This window comes from Papaver somniferum, chromosome 7 (genome assembly GCF_003573695.1).
Source record: "Papaver somniferum cultivar HN1 chromosome 7, ASM357369v1, whole genome shotgun sequence".
NCBI lineage: Eukaryota > Viridiplantae > Streptophyta > Magnoliopsida > Ranunculales > Papaveraceae > Papaver > Papaver somniferum.
Window position 1 is genome coordinate 70,409,971 of NC_039364.1, and position 24,894 is coordinate 70,434,864.

The window sequence follows — 24,894 nt, forward strand, 5'->3', positions numbered from 1 at the left end:
TTTATAGCTAACAGCACGTGAAAAAGCTCAACAGAAGGGATTATTCTCTCAACAGCGCAGAGAAGAAAAAGAAAAGAAAAAGTCGGAATTTATACGAGATATTTGGGGTCTGTGGGATATATAAGAGTGGTTTCAAGTCATAAAAAGGGTTAGAAAAGTTTAGAGAGAAATAGGAGAGAGTTCAGAGCCGAAACAAGGAAGATACCATTGATTGTTGCTGCTGCTGCTGCGAGGAGGAAGAACGTGAAGAACAGACTCTCCAAGGCCGTCGTTTATCAACAGTGACATCGACTGTCACCTGTGGGTCGTAGTTCTTCAACGACAACAGCACTTCAGCTTTGTCGTTGATTCTGGACGCCTTCTGTGGGTCGCAAAATTCTGTTTTACATCATTTGCTTGTCTTTCTCTTCATTGTAAAACACTTTTGAGCATCAATGAAATATTTTGAGAGGTTTTCCAACATGATGAGCAGCTAAATTCTTGGTGATTGAGGCAATGGAGGATTTATTCACTCATGTTTGATTGGTAAATTCTTTTTATAATTTCTTAATTATTTATTTTATTTAATTCACTTGGATCAATAAAAAGAGATAAAAATGGTTTTCTTAATTAGTTGTGAATCAGTTTGATGTTTTATGCTTAGAATTAATTCTTTGATAAATCATGCTTAAGGATTACAATTTAATATTTGGACACCTTATAGATTAAGAAGTGATTTAATGGAAAAAGAGCTAGATAATAATTATGAAGTATTTTTGTAACCAATCAACTTGAAGTAATAGTGAATCCGGAGCCTTAGTCCATTTTAAATCTTGACATCACTCTTTGAAAATTAATTTGCTTTATTTTTACTAAATCAAAAAAAAAAAGTTACCTTCACAAGTTCGAAAAGAACCCCTTTTACCACTACTACAATCACTATTTGAAAAACAACATCACTTTGCACCTGTAATCTGTGCAGATTTAGATCTTTCGCCCACTTCAAAGATCCTTTTACTGCGAGAGCTTCTCCGCATTCTGCGCTGGTGGTACATCCTGCAAAAACTTTAATATCAGAGATATCGTCGTTTAACCATAAAAATTTCCCGGTATTCAAATCCAAAGAAACATCCACATGTATGCTTCTGCAGGGGTCTCTCATAATCTCAGTTTTTTGATTAATTTCATCTGAATAACATATGTTCTTTTGAACCTGCTTCTTCCCGGAAAAATCTGTTTTCAAACCCAAGCTCCATTCATTTATAAAAAGCTTAATCATAGTTATACATTCTATCGGGTTAGGTTTAACTCCTCGAAAAACACTAGATTTCTGTAATTCCATATCTTCCAACATATTATAGCAAACATTTCTTTCCAGTCATTCAGAGAAGATAAAAACCATGATTTTACCCAATCAAAAAAATAAATAAAAAATATTAAAACCTGCCATTTGTAATCCTAAACCAAACCATACTGCTCTTGTGAAACTACAATCAACAAATAAATGTTTTAATTGTTTCTCGGATATCAGCAGAACATAACATGCAATATGGCTCTGAATGACCCAAGACATCATGCAATTCAGTTATAAGAATCAAAACATCAGCTGTCATTTTCCAAATAAAGAGAATTGTTCTGGGTAACAAGTTTAGATGCCAAATTTTCTTCCAGATTTTATCATTAGTGTTGGGGTTCTCCTGAGACAAGATCTTATAAGAAAAATTGGTAGTAAACTAACCATTCTTATACCAATCCACATCAGCACATCTTGGGAATTTCCACTCAGATAAATGGATTTAATCCTATTAGCTATTTCAGACAGAAATATAGAGTCAATTAAATTTGTATTCCAGCAACCATCAGTTCCAATAAGATCAGAGACATATGTTATATCTTCATGTTGCCAGTTGGTTAATCGACCCATACCAGGAATCCAATTATCTAAAGAGATATGAATGTTTCTACCATCTCAAACTCTTGCCATATGATATTATCCTTTATGACTTGGTGTCCTATTCTAATACTTTGCCAAATCCAAGATATGTTAGTTTCTATTTTTATAAAAGGGATGAGTTCTTTGAAAATATTTTCCTTTTAGAATTCTCACCCATAAATCATTTGGATTTTTCAACAGTCTCCAAGCTAATTTAGCCAAAAGGGATACATTCACCTTATGGGGGTCTTTAATCCCTATACGTTCAGAAACTTTTGAAGTTCTAATATTAATCCAAGCTCTAGTGTATAAAGCCTTTTTAAGATTATCTTTATCCCACCAAAAGTTTCTCTATAACTTATCAAATTCATCAAGCACATATTTTGGAAACTCAAAACACTACATCTGATAACTCTGATAAGCCGATAGAATAGAGTTGATAAGAATTGTTCTGCCTGCTTGAGACAATAAATTTGCTTTCCACCCATTTAGGATTTGTAAGATCCATCCAAGAGAGGCTCAAAATTCAGAGCTTTCTTTGTATTGAAAAAAGTGGAGTTCCTAAGTACTTTTCATCTTTAGAAATTCTTTGAACTTTTTAACATTCTAGCCAAAACAAATTCACGTTTATTGTGTATGTTTTTGCTGAAGTAAACACCTGATTTATAAAAATTTATTGTCTGTTCAGAAGAGGAAGTAAAGATACCTAGAATATTTATTAAGCATCTTACTTCAGCAATGCCAGCTTTACAAAAAATAAAGCAATCATCAACAAATATTAAATGGGAGATTGTAGGACAGTTTCGATTAATTTTTATCCCATATGAAAATATTTAGTATAATATGTATTGAGTACATCTATCATGCCTTCTTCTATTTGATGCAACCACATGAAAATATTTAGTACATCTATCATGCTTCTTGAAAAATTTATCTCTACTATTTTCTAACCAATAAATATTTTTTTTTATCTTATTCCAGGTTTCAAGCTCATCCTCCAAATCTTTCAGCACTCTTCTAGATATTAATTGACCCGGCATAGCATTCTCTCTATCAGTTTTCTTAAAAATTTCTTCTTTGTTCCTGAAAATATTCCTGAAATTTTTTTTATTCCAATAACTAAAGTCTTTAGCTAAATTTTTAAGAGTTTGAACTAAGTTATTCTCTGAATGTGCTCTATTTTCAGTCTAGACATTCTCAATAAAAATATTATACTCATGTTCTTTCCATCCTCTGAAATATTTATATGGTTTTTTGCCATCCACTTTAACTGGATCTACATCGATAAGGAGTGGATTATGATCAGAAGCAACTCTAGATAAATGATAGACAGTAGTATCAGGAAATGTCTCAAACCATTTAACATTGACTAGAATCCTATCAATACTAACCATCTGGCGTTAGCCCAGTTGTCCAGGAGTCTGACTCTCAAGTAGGAGGTCAGCAGTTCGAGCCTCCGCTCAAACATTGGAGATCTCGTGTAATTATACTAACTTTACTATGGGGATATGGGGCCGAATTTGCTCAGGGGGAGTAAGCCGGTGACTACGCTACCAGGGGTAGGACGGGCCTATGCGTAGTTTCAAAAAAGAAAAAAAGACTCCTATCAATACAATCTTTAATGTTTTCCTCTCCTTCTCTTTGGTTAGACCAGATAAATGGATCACCTTGAAACCCAAATCCATAAAACCAATTTGTTGGATTGCCTTGTGAACTACGTTGAAAATACTAGTGGGAGCTTCATTCCCTCCTTCCCCTTAAATGTATTTTCATCCCACCTTTATGAGATCATTTTTAGTCTACTTAACACACATATTAGTTCCCCAGCTGTCTGATCATCAAAAAAAAAAAAACACATTTCAGTTTATAAGCAGAAAATAGCTTCATCACAATTCAGTTGTCCCCATTTTTCTTCCGTAAAATATATTTTTTTTCCCGGGGTCATTTCTCGTTATTGATTTTGTTCGTTTCAATTTTTAGTTGTCTATCTTTCTAGTATTCAATTTGTGGATCAAAACTAGCCACTAACTACGGGATACATTGAAGAAAAAAAAAGTCGCTGCCCTCGGCCGCCTTACAACATAATGACAATCCAACCCTATCATAAGAAGAATTATAGGTCCGTCCCTGTGTTAAGGTTCTCTTGTTGATCCTCCGTGGACCGTGGAAAATTTGGCGAGATGAACCTGCTGAGGAAGAAGCTGATACTTAATTTGTAGGGTTTCAAAGATCTTCTTCAGCTCATATATGAGCTCGGTCCTACGTAATTGCCTCTCTAAATAATTTTGATAGTTCATTGTGTGTGTCACAAGGAGACACATATCCAACTTGTCCAGAGTAGAAATTTGTTTCACGTACAATCAGGACCGTCTTACAGTTTCGGGGTATTCTAGGCGAACTTGAATTTTGAGGTTTTTTTATGGGATATGAAAACAATGGAGGCAAAGTTTTAGTTTGGGAGATAAGTTTATACTATTAAAGCGGTAATTTTCATTTAGCTTGGCGGCCGAAGGCCGTCGATTTTTTTCCCATCTTTTAAAGGTTAGATTCCCTGCTGCAAACTTTCAATTTGGCCTTAATATTCAAAAATCCACAACCAATGGATAATTAGTGATACTTATAGCTGTAACAAAATAGTTTGTAACAACTATAATTGTCACAAGCGTATGTTACATTAATAAATGTGACAAAATCATTTAGTAACACTTACGACTGTTGCAATTGACTTATAAACAAAACTTTTTTTTTGGGACCCCAATAGTTTTGGACCCTAGGCGGCCGCCTAGCTCGCCTGCACCCTAAGACGGCCCTGCGTACAACGCGTGTTTAGGGGCCCTATGCTTTGGCTTTCCATCGATATATTTGCAATCACGAACAATTTAAACAAGTAAATCATCAAAAGTCGAAACTGTTGCCAAAATGATGCACACTGATTACATGTCCGATGTTTTGCAAAAGATATGCCATGATCCAAATTTTTATCACGATGTCAAAGTATAAAGATCGGCCGGATTCCGTTTAAAGATAAAAGGTCGAGGTTTAAGAAAATACGTACTCGCAAAAATATTTTTTGAAAATATTTGTTCCAGACTTCCAGTAAAAGACTACAACTTCTAAGACTTGAAGGGATAAAATTTAAACCAGAGATGGGTTTTACTGATTGCTTAATTTTTGATATCTTCTTTAAGAAGAGTGACAGTGTCCATGGGGGCGGAGGAGTCCTTGGCGAAATCAACATAGTCCAGCATATCCGGACTTCTATAGAAATTGCCGATTGCCTTGGTGCTCAAAACAGAGTTTGGATAGTAGACCTTTTCCTTGTCATTTTTTAGGAACACCGTTGTGAAAATATTCATCTCTTCGACTGTCATCTGCAAAGAAAGAGACCATTTTGTTGAATGGGTTAACGTTAACTCCTAGCTGTCAATCATCTTATCTGGTGGCTTCTATGCTACTAGAGGGATTGATGAAGAAAGAGAGTAATTCTCATTAAAGAAAACAGAAGATTAAAGACCTCTTTAAGTACATGCTGTGTTAAGCTTTACAGACTGTCAAAGACATCACACAGTTGTACTAACAGAAAATACTAAAGGCACCCAAGATATACAATACAGGCACTCAGAACAATTATAACAGAAATAACTATCTTTCATTTCACTAGCCCCCCTCAAGCTGGAGAGGATGTAGAATCTTCAGCTTGTCTCTGAGAAATGCAAACCTGGGTGCAGAGAGTCCCTTAGTGAATATATCAGCAGCTTGATGAAGGGATGAGATATAAGTAACCTGCAATTGCTTGGACTGAACTAATTCCCTAACAAAGTGAAAATCTATAGGTAGATGTTTCATCCTGCTATGAAAGACAGGATTGGAAGATAGAGCAATCTAACTTTTTTTATCACAATTAATAATGGGAGGTACTAGTAAAAAGACATGTAAATCTCTTAGAACTTGACAGAGCCAAAGTACCTTTGCTGCAGTAGTAGCTAGAGACCTGTATTCTGCTTCTGTGGAGCTTCTAGAGATAATTGGATATTTCTTAGATGACCAGGAAACTGGATTGGAGCCAAAAAAGATGCAATGTCCACTAGTTGACCTTCTATCATCAGGATTACCAGCCCAGTCTGCATCTGTGTATCCTTGGAGAGCAGTAAAACCCTTAGAGAAGAAAAGACCATAGCCAAGTGTTCCCTTAATATATCTCAAAACTCTTTTAGCAGCTGTAAGGTGAGTAGTTGTTGGTGCTTGCATGTGCTGACATATTTGATTTACAGCATAAGAAATTTCTGGTCTTGTCCAAGTGAGATACTGAAGTGAGCCAACAATAGATCTATGTTCAGTAGGATCAGTTAGTAAGTCACCATCTGAAGCTGATAACTTTTGTGTCAGAGCATGGAGTATTGCAAGGTTTGATTCCCATAAGATTTGTCTTATTAAGAATATCCACTGCATATTTGGTTTGACAAAGAAATAAACCTTTGGAGCTTCTGTGTACCTCAAGACCAAGGAAGTAATGAAGATCACCTAAATCCTTGACTGGAAAATGAGTACCAAAATAGGATTTTAATGAGGCACAATGTGAACTGTCATTTCCTGTGATGATAATATCATCAACATAAACCAGAACATAAGTAAGTTTAGAACCAATTTTATGCACAAATAGACTGGAATCAGCTGGTGAAGGAATAAAATCAAGACCCACTAAAACATCAACTATTTTCTCATACCAAGCCCTTGGTGCTTGTTTGAGACCATAAAGGGACTTATGAAGTTTGCAAACATAATCTGGATGTTCAGCATCTTGAAAACCAGGTGGTTGTGTCATATATACATCCTCCTTTAAGTCACCATGAAGAAAAGCATTGCTGATGTCTAACTGAGTAAGTTTCCAACCAAAATGTACTGCAATAGATAAGACTAATCTGATGGTAGCAGGTTTTACTACAGGGCTAAAAGTATCTGTATAGTCAAGACCTTCAAGTTGATGAAACCCCTTTGCTACTAGCCTAGCTTTGCGCCTCTCAAGAGTACCATCTGCATTATATTTGGTTTTAAAAACGCATTTGCAACCAACCAAATTTTGTGAAGGATCAGGTGGTACCAAAGACCAAGTACCTGCATCCTGAAGAGCTGTGTGTTCAACATGCATTGGATCTAACCACTCAGGAATTTTAGCAGCTTGAGAATAGCAAGTGGGTGTGGTAGATGCAGTAGTAGCCAAATAAGTTGTAGGAATTGGAAGTTTGGTGGAAAGTAAAGATTTTGGTTTGAATATGCCATGTTTGGATCTGGTGAGCATGTTATGAGTATTTTGATCATTAGAGTGAGCAGGCACAGTAGTAGTAGTGACAGGAGTAACAGGCACAGCTGAAGGAGTATTTGTAGTAGTGGTTGTAGTGGAAGAAATATAAGTATTGATATCAGTGGCAGCAGGAGTAGAAGGTGTATTAGGTATGAGAGTATCAAGTTTAGTTGTAGACATATCAAGCTCAGAAATGGAAAAAGGAAATGTAGATGTAGTAAGTGTAGAGTATGGAAAATAACTTTCAAAGAAATTAACATGTCTAGAGACAAATATTTTTCCTGTTACAAGATTGAAACACCTATACCCCTTTTGTTGTTTTCTATAAACAATAAAGATACACTGCTCACTTCTAGGAGCAAGTTTAGAAGTTGTATATGGTTTAAGCCATGGAAAACACAGACATCCAAAACTTTTAAGGAAAGAGTATTCTGGAGGTTTATGAAAAAGAGTTTCAAATGGAGATGAATATGAAAGTGATTTTCTGGGTAGTCTGTTTATGGTGTAATTAGCAGTGGATAGAGATTCAAACCAAAATGAGAGAGGAAGAGAAGATTGAAGCAAAAAGGTCCTAGTTATGTCAAGAAGGTGTCTATGCTTAGATTCAGCAACACCATTTTGTTCTGGTGTGTTAGGACAAGTAATTTCATGATTGATACCATGAGTAGAAAGAAATTTTTTAAGTTCATGATTGACAAATTCACCTCCCCCATCAGTTCTTATGCATTTTATCAAGCAAGATAGAAGATTTTCTACTGAAGATTTGAAATGCAGAAAAACAGATTTAAAATCAGATTTGTGTGTAAGAGGAAAAACCCAACAGAACTTAGAAAAGTCATCAATTATATTAACATAATATTTGTGACCAGACAAAGAAGTGATAGGTGCAGGACACACATAGTTGACAATGGACACACATAACAGGCTTAGAAACAACTATAAAGGTGCAACTGAAAAACTAGTAGAAATGGAAAATGGTATTTTGTGGCTTCTACCTAGTTGACAATGGACATACATAACAGGCTTAGAAACAACATTGTAAAGATTTATCGTTTTACAAACTCGATTGAATGACTCAAAAGATGTATGAGCAAGTCTTCTATGCCATATTACAGATGAAGCTTTGACACAGGACATTGATGTAGGTAAAGATGATGTTGATGGTTTGTAGTTGAAGATGGGATATAAACCATTTTCATTGGGCCCCTGAAAAAGAATCTTCCCTGTGTGAAGATCCTTAATACATAAATCAGAGTAAGTGAAATTTAAGGAACAATTATTATTTTTGGCAAATTTGTTAACAGAAATAAGATTTTGTGAAGCTTGTGGAACATGAAGTATGTGATTTAGATAGAAAGTATGATTAGAAACTGAAATTTGAGATTTCCCACAATGCTTAATGGATATACCTGCACCATTTGTTGTACCAATAATATCAGCACCAGAATAAGAAGTAGATGCTTCAAGATTGCCAACATCAGAAGTTAAGTGAATATTAGCACCAGAATCCATGTACCAGGGATTTTCACCAAAAATATTAGCTGCAGCAAGCATGACACGGATGTTTCTTGGAGGTTGACGACCTTGATAACCAAAATTTATGCGGTTCCAACATTCAGTAGCATCATGACCATATTTTCTACAAATTTGACATGTAGGTTTATCTCCAGAATAAAGATCAGAAGGAGGTGGTCTTGCAGACGGATAAGTTGGTTGTTGTTGAAGAAGGAGTTGGTAAAATACCAGAACCAGATCCATAACCTCTACCAGAAGAAACATTATTATGAGTACCACGACCACCACCTCCTCTAAAGAAATGTGTACCACGACCACCACCTCTTCCAGATAGTCTGTAAGTAGCAGAAAATGCTTGATTGCTATATTCAGCAGCAAATGCTCTATTGCTTGATTCAGTAATTAAGGACTTGTTTCTTTCAGATACAATCAATTCCTCACTAATCAAAAGATTATGAAGTTCAATACTAGACACAGGAGGATTTATAATTCTAATTGAAGTAGTGAAGGCATTGTATTCTGAATTCAAGGCAGATAAGGTAACAACAACAAGTTCATCATCTGTGACTTTAGATCCAGCGGCAGCAAGTTGATCTGAAATCGATTTAATCTCATTAAGTAGAGCAGAAATAGTTTTATCACCTTGTTTGAGAGACATGAGTTTTGTGCGTAACTGAATCGAATGTGTTGAAGACGATCTAGCAAAACGTTCTTCAATATTTTTCCATAGTTCATATGAAGTTGAAGATCCTGTGAAATAAGGAATAACAGCATCAGAAATTGTGGAATTTATCCACAGAAGAATTGTCGAGTCTTCATCAATCCAGTCTAAGTACAACTGATTTTCAATTCCATTAATTTCGTTTCTTGGAGATGTATATTGAGAAGGACATGGCATTGATCCATCAAGATACTTCATAATTCTGAATTTTCTAATCACAGGAAGCATAAGCGATTTCCATGTTAAGAAGTTATCATCTTTCAATTTGAGATGAACAATACTAGTTAATTGGTGAACAAGAACCCTATAAATTGAGTTAGAAGTTAGATTTTCCATTGTAGATGTAGAAGAGGAAGGAAATTCTTGAATCATAAAAGATTGAGGTTGATTTGTAAAAAGAAAACAGTCAAAGATTGAAAGAATGAGAAGAAAAAGAATCAAGAACTCAAGAAAAAATCTTTAGAAGAAGATCCATATGGCTCTGATACCATAGAGGGATTGATGAAGAAAGGGAGTAATTCTCATTAAAGAAAACAGAAGAGTAAAGTCCTCTTTAAGTACAAGCTGTGTTAAGCTTTACAAACTGTCAAAGACATCACATAGTTGTACTAACAGAAAATACTAAAGGCACCCAAGATATACAATACAGGCACTCAGAACAGTTATAACAGAAATAACTATCTTTCATTTCACTAGCTACAACACTTAATCCTTCTACAAATGATAAAATGAACAAATTTTGGTATAGACAATAGCACTTTAGCCTCTACAAATCTATATTCTTACCATGACACCATCAATTTTACAACGGTCACCTACATCAAAAGGATGCATTACAAAGACAAAGATGATGGCTTCAAAAATTGTCTTGCAGGTGTTCTGGAACATGAAACCCACAAGTAGTAGCTGAGATGTGATCACGAGTATGACTTTGGATGTCGCAAGTCCCATCACTAGAACAAAAACCACGACAATAAGCATTGAGACAACTGCACTAGCTAACTTGTGAAGCTGCTGCACTGCTGTTTTCGTATCGTTCAAAGAATGGGCTAGAGCCTTTCTTTCGGTGTAAGCTTGTACCTGCAAAACTTGAACCTAGTTTATTAAGTTCAACTATCTCCTACAAATTTCTAGACTCGAATAACAACTATTACCCAACATCTCATCGGCAGCTCACTCGAGTAAGCATATGGCTTGAATATGACCATTCAGTAAAATCACTTATAAAGTGACACCAATTATAATTTTACATGCAATCTCGATGAGTTAAGATGGAACTTTATCTTACCACCCAGTTTCTGAAAGCAGACTTTTTGACGAGTACAGTTTCACCAGCAGTACACTCAAAGAAAGGTAATATCGTATCAATATCTTCTCTTCTTAAGAATCTAAGTAGATCCTCTTCCAGAATATACCTGCAACAGTATGCACAAGGTTACCGAAGAGAAAGAAAGACTAGCGGTTATTGAACGCTATATAATGTGAATTAGGAACAAAAATTAGTAGTATAGTACGGACTTGGCATCAGGTTGGGCAACATGCTTGAACACCCTTTGTGCAGTAATTCTTGCTTCCGCCTCGCTCGTAATTTCCGAACTCCCACAGTTATAAAGCGCCCTCGAAATTGTGGACAAACCAGAATACATCACATAGTTCACCAGTCTGGGAATGCTCCAGGCTGAAGCAGTATTTTCCCTACTTAACTTTCTTAGCCTCTCGATGTCTATTTTCTTCGGGCCACCCGTCTTGGACACCTTCTCCTCATCTTTCTTTGCACCAAACGATCTAATTGCAAGAAATTACTACTGTGAGAATCGACATTTTTTTAATTATGAGTAGTATCACTAGTCTAAGCTTCTTCAATTGAAGAAAACCATAAAATACCTTGAAGGCTTGAAGATTTTTTGCTTGTCCGGCAACGTCTGATCAATCTCAGGACCGGATAAAGAATCCAATATGTAATGGTGGAAAACACTTTCTTTCATTCTATCAAAGAAAGTTGCCACATGAAATGATGAAGCTAACACTTTGACTAAAATAATTTTAGTCAACCATATTATAGCACCAACAAGAACCCCAATCAAAGCCCTGAAAACTTTCTTAAAGGTGTCATTGTACTTCTGAACATCAGGACTAACCAATAACGACCAAGATAGTAAAATAAAACCTAACCAAATGCAATTCTGGAAACTTTTTCTAAGACCATAAACAAAATAAAGTACTTTTTCTCTCGACATGTAATTTCTGTTAATATATATCCTTATTTAAGGATAATATATATTGTTTCCTAGTATATATGATCTTTGCTTTATCGTAACATTGGGTTCTATATATTCATGAGCTGTGTAACCAGAATTGTGAAGATTATCATAATAAGAATTATCTTCTTCTCGATCCTATATTTGTGAAGATGGTATCTATGAGTTAGGGTTCTTGAATCATGGGTAGTGATTCAGAATTATACCAAAATAATTTAAAACAAAAAGGGCAGATGGAAAACAAATCTGCTCCTATTATCGTTCAATCTGAAGCTGCAGCATTCAAGGCTGGGATTGTTCTTGATGAAACAAACTATGATTTGTGGTCACAAATCATGGAGATGCATATTGCTGAAAAAGAAAAAACCTCCTTTATTATGGGAAGGACAAGAAAACCTACCGAGGAAGATCCAAGATATGAGAAGTGGCACACAGATAATCAAAAGGTTAAGAGATGGTTGTTGATGTCTATGTCACCTGAAATCATGAAGAGATATATTCGGTTACCTACTGCTAGAGAGATTTGGGATGCATTATCTAAAGCCTTTTATGATGGAGATGATGAGATGCAGGTATTTACTCTAAATCGACGAGCGTTTTCGGCAAAACAAAATGGCAGAGCACTCTCAATTTATTATGGAGAAATAACTGAAATATTTGGAGAGCTGGATCATCGTGACAAGGTGGTTATGGAGAATTCTAATGATATTGAAGCCTATCGAAAATCAATTCAGCGCCTAAGGGTGCATATATTCCTTGCTGGATTAGATGAAAGTTTTGAGCAGATTCGTGGTGAAATCTTGAGAAAGGATCCTATTCCTGAATTGGAATCATGTTATGCACTCGTTCGTCGTGAATCTGTTCGACGTACAACGATGGCAAAAGAATCGGAAGAAGTTGAACCTGCTGTTATGGCAACTCGAAACCGGTACAATTAAAAAGGGTCTTTTCAGAGATACTCAAAGACTGAGGTGGACAAGTCATCACTTAAGTGTACACACTGTAATCAATCTGTACATACAATTGACATGTATTTCGAGTTGGTTGGATATCCAGATTGGTGGGATCAACATCTGGAGAGGAAGAAGGAGACAAAGAAAAATTCTGGTACTCTAATGGCTTCAACAAAAAAGGGAAAGGATTCCATGGTAATATCTGCATCAGTAGCAAGGACAGGTAACGATGGTAAGTTTTTAAATGTTTCTTCACTTGTTTCGAATAATTCATGAATAGTTGATTCTGGTGACACAGACCATATGACATGTAATTCTAAACAAATCTCTCCCCTTAAACCATCCTTACAAAAAACAGTCTCTACTGCAAATGGCTCACAAGCTCCAGTTATTGGTGAAGGGTCAATATCTCTCACTGAAACTTTAAACTTAGATTTTGTCTTAGTAGTTCCTACATTAGACTGTAATCTCCTATCAGTTTCCCAAATAACTAATACTTTACATTGTGTAGTGATATTTTGGCCTGACTGTTGTGTTTTTAAGGACATCACAACGAAGCAAACGATTGGTTATGGTGTTAAGCGTGGGAAGCTATATTATCTGGATTTGGTGTCAAGTAGTTCGGATAAGCTGCGTCAAACTCTTCTTGCTGATGGTTCTGAGGGGGAGAAACAAAAATCTCAAATTTTGTTATGGCATCGACGATTGGGACATGCGTCGTTTGGTTATTTACAAAAATTATTTCCTAGTTTGTTTGCAAAACTTGATATTTCTAGTTATCATTGTGAAGTATGTGAACTTGCAAAAAGCCATCGTGCTTCTTTTCCATTATCATTCAATAAGAGTCCAGTTCCTTTTATGATCATACACTCTGATGTTTGGGTGCCATCTAAGACTACTACCCTGGGTGGTTCAAGATGGTTTGTTACTTTTATTGATGATTGCACTAGAATGACGTGGGTGTGTCTCATGAAAAATAAAAGTGAAGTTACCGCCTTGTTTCAAAAGTTCCATAAGATGACTAACACTCAGTACAACAAACAGATTCAAGTACTTCAGAGTGATAATGGTGGTGAATATATGGATTCTGACCTTCAACATCATTTGGAGGGACACAAAATTATTCATCAAACTACTTGCTCTAATACGCCTCAGCAGAATGGAGTAGCAGAGAGAAAGAATCGTCACTTACTGGAAGTGGTCTGTGCTTCATTGATAGAAGCACATATGCCATTGATGTATTGGGGAGAGGCACTTACTTCTGCAACATATCTTATAAATCGAGTGCCATACAGTACCATTGTGTTCCAAACACCCCATCAAGCTCTTGCTGAAGCAGTTGTGGCTCCAACTGTTCCTAATCTTCCTCCTCATGTGTTTGGTTGTGTAGCTTATGTTCATCTGCACAAGAACCAACGTGATAAGTTGTCTCCTAGAGCTCTGAAGTGTGTATTTGTGGGATATGAAACAACTAAAAAGGGATACCATTGCTATCATCCTCCAACCAAAAGAATGTTTGCTACTTTGGATGTTGTATTTCATGAAGATACTATGTATTTTTCATGTGAGTCTGAACTTCAGGGAGAGTACCATAAGGAAATTCAGACTCTTAACTATGATGAAGATATATCGGAAATTGAAGTATATGTTATTGTCAACTCTGATGATATGGTAAGAGAATCTGTTGATGAAGGTTCTTTAAGAGAAGAAATAGAAAGTACAGTATTGGATCGTGATATAGAGATTCAAGATGAGGTTATGTAGAAGAGATTCCAGAGTCTACGTTACCTCAAGAAGATGAAACACCAAACCAATCGTCTGCTACGGATGTTCTTGAAGAATCAAGGAAACAACTTCCACAACGTGTAAATAGAGGTATTCCTAAACCAAGATATGAACCTGAAATCTCTAGTAAGGTTAAGTACCCTATGAGTCATTATGTCTTTCACCATCGTTTGTCTAAATCTAATAAGGCATTCGTGAATCAACTATCTACTGTTTTTATTCCTAACAATGTGCAGGAAGCATTAGCTGATCCAAAATGAAGAGAAGATATAGAAGAAGAAATGAGGTCCCTTTTTCAGAATGATACTTGGGATTATGTTGATTTTCCAGAAGGAAGAAAGATTGTGGGGTGTCGTTCGATTTTCACCATTAAATACAAGGCAAATAGTGAGATTGAACGTTATAAAGCAAGATTAGTTGCTAAAGGGTACAACCAAACTTATGGTATCGATTATACAGAAACTTTTGCTCCAGTAGCGAAAATCAACACAGTACGAGTCTTGTTATCGCTTGCTGCAAACTTGGATTGGCTTTTGCAGCAGTTTGATGTAAAGAATGCCTTCTTGCATGGTGAATTAACTGAAGAAGTTTACGTGGAGCTCCCACATGGTATTTCAGTTCCAGGATCTCATGGTAAGAAGGTATGTAAGCTAAACAAGTCATTGTATGGACTAAAACAATCTCCAAGGGTCTGGTTTGGCAGATTCACCAAATCTATGAGGAACTTTGGATATCGTCAGAGTAATTCTGATCATACTTTGTTCATAAAGAAAAAGAAGGATAAAATTACTGCTCTTATCATATATGTAGATGATATGGTGGTGACAGGAAATGATCCAGAGGAGAGAAAATCTTTGTAAAGATACTTATCAAAGGAATTTCAAATGAAAGATCTTAGTTCATTGAAATACTTCCTTGGGATTGACGTTTCTCGATCCGGTGAAGGAATTTTCTTATCACAAAGGAAATATGTTCTTGATCTGCTAAAAGAAGTGGGCATGTCAGCATATCAGCCAGTCCATACACCTTTAGAAGAAAAGGTAAATTTGTGTATTGAACTTGATCAAGTTCCTGTTGATAAAAGGAGATATCAAAGACTTGTGGGGAGATTTATGTATCTATCTCACACAAGGCCAGATCTTGCATATGCACTCAGTGTTGTTAGTCAATTCATGCAAAATCCAGGTAAACAACACATGGATGCAGTTTTACGTATTTTGAGGTATTTGAAGTCTACTCTGGGAAAAGGAATTTTATTCTCTAAAAATGAAGATTATAGAAAGGTTGTGGCATATACAGATTCTGATAGATGGAAAACGTTCTACTGCAGGCTATTTTACCTTTGTGGGAGATAACTTAGTTACTTGGAGAAGTAAGAAACAAAATATTATTACACGATCAAGTGCAGAGGCTGAATTCAGAGGTATGGCAGATGGCATTTGTGAAACTTTGTGGTTGAGGCTTCTCCTTAAGGATTTGGGGGTTCCTCTCAAGGATCCTATTACTTTGTATTGTGATAACAAAGCTGCGCGTGATATTGCTCATAATCCTGTTCAGCATGATCGTACTAAACATGTGGAGGTTGACAGGTTCTTCATCAAAGAGAAGCTGGACAAGAACATTATTGAGCTGCCACCGGTTCGATCTGAAGAACAACTTGCAGATATTCTCACACATGGAGTGTCAAGAAAAAAATACTTGAGTTTTCTAGACAAGTTGGGCATGTGTGATATCTATGCACCAACTTGAGGGGGAGTGTTAATATATATCCTTATTTAAGGATAATATATATTGTTTCCTAGTACATAGGATCTTTACTTTATCGTAATATTGGGCTATATATATTCATGAGCTGTGTAACCAGAATTGTGAAGATTATCATAATAATAATTATCTTCTTCTCGATCCTATATTTGTGAAGAATTTCTTTCGACAAAAAATACTACAATTCTTACAACCCAGCCAGAAAACATTCTACCAGAAATAACCACCATAACCAGTAAACACCATTTCCAAATTTCCAAACCCCCATTTGGTTTGATTTTTAAATGAGTCAACTGTAAGACAACACATGAAACCAGTTGTAATAACAAAAGTCAAAACCCATTCTATAATAGTTATGCATCCAACTCTCTTCTTCTTTTTTATGCACTTCTTTCTATCTTCTTCATGTTCTATATTCCAAGCTTCTTCTTCTTCCTCATCGTCTGATGCTGAAATCTTATGGATTATTGGTGATCTTGTTAGGAGAGGATAACTCGTTTCAGCAAACCTTGATTTGGTTCTTGTGAAGTTGAATTCTCCGAGAGAAGTTCCAGGTTTATACGACTGTGATGATTGAGAATGTTTGCGACAATTAAAGTCGGTTTCAATGGTAAATTTTGAAGCTTGTTGTTGCTCCTCCATTTGAAGAACAACATGTTCTCTAAAGGGGTTTTCCTCCTCTCTATTCTGCATGTTTGTCTTTTTTCATAAAGCGTAGAAGAACAAGATTGAAGTAGCCATCTGCGAGGCTGAAGACTTCCCCACGGTGTGAACAGGTGATTGACGCTAACCAAGGACAAATGAATTCTTTCAAAGAAAAAAAAAATTCTTATAAATATTAGGCACGCACGACATCAAGAACTGCAAACTTCGTGGTTCAGCATATCTATTGTATTTTTGATTTGTTTATCCTTGAACTATTACGAATTTAATGATTAACAAATGCCAAGTGAATAGTGATATTGAAAAAACGGAAACATAACATTGTAGATTCGATTGATAAAAGAAAGACAGGCGCTGTGTTCAATGTGTTATAAATACTGGAGATCTCCTGTATATCAGCCAACATGGAACATGCATAAATCCAAACATTATACTTGATCGAGCACCCCCCAAAAATTGCATTCCTCCATGATGTCAGTAATTTTTCGATGTTAATCATCTTGTAATGTCAAAAGCACATGACAGCGCGCTGCACCACCTCTTGGCATCAGCATTTTCGGATATTAAAAAAATAAAAAAATAAAAAAGTAAAAAAAGTTTGCTAATAAAATGGTTTAGTTGGAGTCCCTCAATTTTTGATTATTACTACTCCCTGCTCCCATTTGGTAGCCAAGAGTCAATAAGACCAAGCCTACCGTGTATCAGTGTGGTTTCTGATAACATGATAATGCTAATGGTGAAAATCAGAAATCTCATTAAGAGAGGGTAAACTTCATTAACAGTAGCACTTAATCACTATTTATACAGATTATCCTATCAACTTCAGTAAGGAGAAAGTCAAGGGTTCAATCCCCACCGTAAAGATTTGTAATAGATTAGTTGTCTGGCAGTGGGGTCAGTTCAACTGGCTGAGTTCGGGTAGGGATCTGGGTCCGGCTTTCGCGTATTAAAAAAGAAAAAGAAAAACATTAACTACCAGCACACTAACACGTACAAAGCACACAAGTGCATAACTAATTAACAGAAAACGTTTATGTGAAGTTTCACATGTGAGAAATCCGAATACAGAACAAAGCACAAAACATACCTTGCACCAATGTATTGCTTAAGCAACACTGCATTACTTGACCTACGTCACAAGCTCATGGTGAGAAAAGAAAGAACCTTAAACTTGTCACACAAACTAGGTATCTCCGGGGCCTTACGGCCCCAGCTCAACCTCTCCTTTCAGTTTCGAATGTACATACTTTATTTCTTCGTAACTACAACTTAGTTAATTATACAATGGATAATTTGTATCATTTTAGGATACTCGTACTTCTATAATATCGTGAAACACCTAATAACATCAATACTAATAAAATCAAAATATATTTAGGCACACAGTTCCAGCAAAAACATATTTCGAAAACAAATATCACACTTGATTTAGTTTCAAAATAAATTATGGTTAATGAAGAGCGAAATAGAGAAATCAAAAGAATAAATTGATCTATGTCGGCAACCATAAATTAGTTTAGTTTAATTAATATGTAATGGTGATGAAAAAGCAAAAAATAAGGTGACATATTTCTCTAGTAAACATATTTCAACATAACAGAAGTGTTCAAATTGGGTTAACGCCATGAAATATCAAATCGTTTGCGCTTTAGTTCGAAACTACAGTATGGTAGTCCTTTTTAACAAAACAGATGTGATTTACTTATCATGTCTTTGTGAGCCTAATTTGGCCAAGTTAATGCGAGACTACACAAAGGAACATTTAGTATAGTCCAGGGACTATGACAACGTAACAATAACGTATCAATATATATAAACTCTGAGTTTAGTGAAAAACAATTGGTATATCATCCTGCTCAACTTGGAATTTAAACAATATTCCAATTTATGACCAACTATCATTGTTTAGAAGAGGAAAAAATTGGTTAGACCCTCAATGATCTTCGCATATTATAAGACTATCAATGATACGATGTATTTATGAAATACATATGCCTATAGGAAAAAATAATGTAAGATTGTCCCATTAAACACCTAAAATACATCTACATTAAAGGAATAAAAGTAGTTTATGCAATACATGCCAATAGGAAAAAATTACGGAATATTAATCTGCTTATCACCCAAAAATTGGTATTCATTCTTCAGGGAAGAGATTAGTATAGCCTTTCAAACATAAAGAATTATGTCAGTCTTTTAAAGGAAGGGAGCATACCACAACATAATTAAAAGTGCATATGTAGGCCTTCGTTCGGAACTGGTTTTGAACAATAAATCATATTCCTTCAACAAATTGAGACGGTTGTTAAAGGGCTTGACGAAAACGATATGACAACAAATAACCAACAAAAAAACTTTTTGAGTGATATAATTTTATATAATGCCTTGTTTGGTAAAATTTATGATTACAGATCATAAATAGATAAATGATTTTGGTATAATCATTTTAAAAATAAATTTTTCCAAACACTTTTTTTAAAGTATATAATTGATTATCTTAGAATGGTAATCTCGAAAAGGAGAAGAAAGAACAATGATCTAGGATTTTTTTTAGTCATATTTTGTTTTTTTGCCACTATCTTGATAGTTTAGAGAAAATAAGAAAAAAAAATCAATTTGAGTTTGCTAAAAAAAATAATTGATTATAATAAATATTCAAAACAGCTTTTTTCTGTTTATGGAAATAATAAATTTTTCAATTATGATTAAAATAAGCAATTATTATAATGGCTACCAAACGCATATAAAATCCATTATAATCTGCATAATAGATTATGGGCTGATAATCCATTAAAATAATGGTTACCAAACATCCCCTAAGTTTGCAGAAACTCATTAACAAAACTGCAGACGAAAGTTTAACTCTTATAAAAGAGTAAGTCAACAATCTCAAATAAAAAAAGAATTAAAATCTTTAAATATGTACATATTCATACCTAGTGTAATATGAAAAAACAACAATATATGCTAATAAAACATGACATGAAAACAACCATAAAATTTAAAGTAAAACGTAGCAGGACATTATCTTTTAATCCTATTTGACTTCTGCTAGTCATTTATCCCGAAACCAAATCTCTATGTCTTTGAATTGTACTTGAATTCCCATATTCTTTCTTCAGTTTTTTACACTATAATACCTTCTTTGCATATTTTAGTTCTTTCTCGATCCCAAATTCTATCGATGTTTACACTATATTTCTGATGTAGATGTTCTTTGAACGTCAACATCTTATATGCTTGTATTTATTTTTTATTTTGTGTTCATCTTTGTAACAATATTTCCTAAGTTTTTATATTTTCTCATCAGATCCATGATTTGAGAAATATTATCATGCTCTCTATTCTGTTACTTATTTTTCGAGGAATGAAATCACTTCTTCGTCTATTTATTTTAGTATTTTCTTCTTCAAAACAATATATGTGAAACAAAAATTGTCTATTTTTTTAACGCTGCAAAAATGTTTTTATATTTCTTTTGCATCCGTCCCCTCATTAGACTCAGAGTCTTCTCTCAAATTTTTATCTAGTAAATAAGCTTCAAGTTTTTTACTCTCACGCGATAATAGATGATTTGTAGAATTTTTTTCCTCCATTGTTATTTTGGTCAGTGTTATCCAATTCTAAAAATTGGCTAATCGTGATGCATGCCATTTTAGTATTTTGAGCAATTTTTGATGTTGTCCAAACTTTGTCAGCTCATGTTTTTGTCTTCTCATTTCGATTTACATATCTATGACCCTATTATAATGATCTTTAATCTAATCTCTTATTAGATTCATAAAACTCAATCAGATAATACTGCGAAAACGTGGCCTCGTACCTATACCGTTATCTATGTACATATTGTTCCAACTCATATTTGTCATTGGAATCCACCGATTTTATATTTAGGAAATAAGGGTGTGGTGTGTAGGTTTTCTTTTGATGTGTCTTACCTAACATTGATTGTTTAATAATGATTTGTTCTTCATCTATTGAACTATTTTGATCCAAAGTTTGATCTTTCTTGCAGCGGAGAAAACGATTTTCTCTTTCTACATCCATCAATTGTTGTAATACGAAAAATCTGTCATTTTCCGAGCTGATGTATCAATAAATATTGTTATTCTATTGGTTGATATAGCCTATTTTTTATGCTGGCCTGTGATTTATTTGCTTGATTATATACCAAAATTCTAACTGATTTTGGAATCGTTTCATTTTAGTAATTGTGTAGATTGTTTGACACATTTTTGTAATTTTCTAAGGTATTTTGGAAGTAGTGTGTCTGGTTGGTCTTTAACCTTAATATTTTAGCAACCAACTCATCAAACCCGTTAGTATATTTGTATTATGTATGTGCATTATTGTGAACTAACCCTGTAACATGATTTTAGTCATCGAGATTTAACAAATTTTATAAAGCCACATGGTGAACAGTTATTCATTGAAACCCAGATATTGTGTTTATTTTGGAATAAAAAAACTATTGATTAATCTAGTTGTGTTGGTTGTGAATTAGCTCCTTACGTTTAGCCTGTAATTCTTGTGACTCGGTATTTTAAGTGCCAAAACTTAAAATAATAATAAAAAATAGTATTACAAATATGAGATAGGTACTGACACTGCAACCATCTATTCTCTATTCCATTGTTGATTCTCCACATGTACATGTTTGAATTTAAGTTAATGCACCTATCCTCTATTGCAACGATAGATATCCAAGCATCTTGGCAAACTACACCCGTTTATTGTAAACATTGCTTTTCCACCTCAGTAAGTCCGATTTGTTGTTGGAAGTACCGACCATGTAGGAAGTACTGACCATGATACTTGTCATTCAGAGATGTATATGTTGCTACGTCCCAAACTTGACTATCCTACCTTATATTAATAAGTGATAAGTGTTGGATGGTGATCACACCCGAACCCATGTAACATAGTTGTTAAGAAAAAAAACTCTAGCATACTATGGTCAAAGGTTTCATCGAACTCTTGACACTGTGGCAAACAATATATAATGGTGCAAAATTGTCAAGGAATTAATTGGCACAACAATCTGTAAAAAGCACCACCCCAAAAACGAAAAAGGTTACTTGATTTTCCATAAGCATCGTCAATATAATACTGCACTTCGGGTTTCCAGGGAAGAACACCAATAATTTTTTAACTAACTAAGACAAACAAAAGATTCATCTGAACATCTGATCAGTATCACACTCCAGCCGGTTTCAGAATTCACCTATGATATAGAACGGTTAATGTTATCCATGTAAAATTATTAATATTTTATAATTATTAAAACAACGGTCTGTATATATACGGATTTGTTTAACCAAGGTTTAATTATTTACTTGAACTAAACAAAAGAATAATTAATCGCAGTATTTTTAATAAATTTTTTTGAAGAAATTTTTTTGTAAGAATTTGAAAGTAATAATTGTAAATTTTGAAAAAGGAATCAGAAATTTATCCCGAAGAGAAAAACAGTTCTATTTGAATAAGAATTTAATCACCAAAACAATAATAAGGTAAACAATACAAAAGCTATTAAGGAATGGTCAAGCAGTTGACGATTCCTTCTGATACATAAAAAATCTTGGCGAATGATACCATAATGTGGCAATATAAACTTGAGTTATAACACAACTTGTCAAGAATACAAATGACAAAAATTTCAAAATAACTTAGATCATTAAAATTTTCTCTGAAAAATGAATGGAAATGTCTTCGACCCTTCCATGAATTTTCCAATCTTCTCTCTTTGAACATTCAGCTATTCTTGCATAGTTGTGCTTTTTCTTGAGTCGGATTTTTTCTATACGGGTTATGTATTTCCATTTTGGTCGTTGTATTTTTATTTTAACTTATTCAGATTGTCATGCAATGATACCATGTATTTGTAAATTTCCTGTTTGGACCCACATCCTGGGGAAAAAACGATGCATGATTGTTGTTCACAGCCATTTTCTATGACCCGTTGTCCTGAAAATGCAATCGTCTTCCTTTTGATTTTCTTGAGGATTCAATCATGGTTTTCTTACTTATCTTCAATGAACTCTTCATTCTTCAGATAAGCCTCAAGCATTTTACTATCATGTAATAGTAAAATTCCAATGTTGCAATAGCATTTATCGTCATACTAAACCTAATCAAGATCATGCAACATGAAAAACTAGAATAACATAATATCATTCTCATTTTTTTCTTTATTGTATTTGTTTCAAAAAAATTTGTCCTCTATGTTATTTTCATCAGTTCCAAGTTATGACTCTTCCTTCTGTTGAGAGTCATACTTTTTCAATAAACTCTCAAATATATCCTTAAAAATCATTAAACTTATCTATCTAAGTAGGAAACAATACGATTGATATCTTTATTTGTTTTTTCTTCATATCTTTTAAGTCATTAAGATTATGATTTAAGTAGGAAACAATATGATTAATATTTTATTTTTTATCTTCGTATCTTTTAGAAAACAATTATGGTATATTTGTACAGGTAATTAAATAATCCCTTCTTTCAAAAAGATTGTCCTCTATTCCATTTACGTCAGTTTCAAAATTATGTCTAGCTTCTATTTATAGTCATATATTTCCAATGAACTCTCTAATATACCTTTAAATATTTTATGTTCATGCATTTATTTTTAAAGGAACCCAATCTAAAACATTAAAGAAATTTGTATAATTAAGGAAACAAATATATCCTTCATTCCTTTTAAGAGAGTATATATTTGGATCAAAAAATTAAATTTCTAATAATGTTGATACTCCATAAATTCGATATCTTTTAATTTTTCTTTTAATTGCTAGCATTTTTATTAAAATAAAACAGGTAAGTAACTAAGGTTAGGTAAGTAAAATACTATGGTCTCCTTAATATTTTGACAAAGTCAAAACTGACAGTCTTTTTGAAACGCATGGAATGCAATCTTCCATTAACAAAATTACCAAAAATATTAATTTCTTGTCACTTTCATCCACACCCGTCAAACAATAACATCGGGAAAATCAAGAAAAATAACAAATCTTTTCTTTTCTACTTGCAACCCACTTATTTAATGATCTCGTCAGAAATCATGTAAAGACAACTTGATCTTGATTTTTTCGTTCGCTGCTTATCTTTCCAAAGCATTCACAAACAGATTTCCAAGAGAATATATGCGTGTTGTATTGTCACTACATGATTGAGAAAGTTTTCTGGTCTTCCAAATCCAGTTTTCTGGTCTTCCAAATCCAGTTTATATACCGATAGTTTGGCACCCCCTAACTGGGTTAGTATTTTCTTGGCCTCCTTTAACTTTTCTAGTCTTTTTTTGGCCTTATTTAATTCGACTCTCTTTGTTTTCCTATTAAGTCCGTATTCCTAATTTTCTATATTTCTCTTCCCTTTTTCATTATCCGTTGCAAACTTAGAATGTTAGTCAGTTTTCCATGTTGTATATTATGGTATTTAAACCTAAACCACCTGGTTCAATATATAAAGTTTTAAAGAGATGATAATAAAACGTATGATTTCCCAAATTTTCTTTATGTTTCCCACGTCAAGAAATTTGTTATTTATTAGTAGGCTCAAGTAGAAATGCAAAACTAAACCCTAGTATTACGTTTCTCTTTCATTACCATTGTCTCCTAAATTTTAATACATTATCCGAAGTATCACCTTATTTTCTTAGAACTTCATATATGTTAAGTATTACTTACTTACTCATGGACAGACTACTTAAATTTATACATTACGTCTTGTTTGTTTTTTACCCGACTAATTAAATTTACAAACCCTGACCTAAATTTATATTGATCGGGTTAGCCTTCTTTCAAAGGTTTATACTTTGATGTTTATATACTATTGTTTTTACTTAACCTTAAATCATAGTGTTATTTACATATAAAATGTCAAACTGTAAACCAAACCTTAACTTTCGTTTTTTGAGTTCTTTATAAAAAGCATTAATTCTTAATATGATTTCATATAAATTTAGTTTATAGAAACTTAATTTATTATATACCATTTATCTAAATTTAGCATTAAATACATGA

At 34.1% G+C, this 24,894-nt stretch overlaps 1 pseudogene; it reads right to left on the reverse strand.

The window, feature by feature from the left end:
• Positions 1 to 4,044: 4,044 nt before the first annotated feature.
• Positions 4,045 to 16,900, reverse strand: LOC113294740 (annotated as a pseudogene).
• Between the last annotated feature and the right edge of the window lie 7,994 nt (positions 16,901 to 24,894).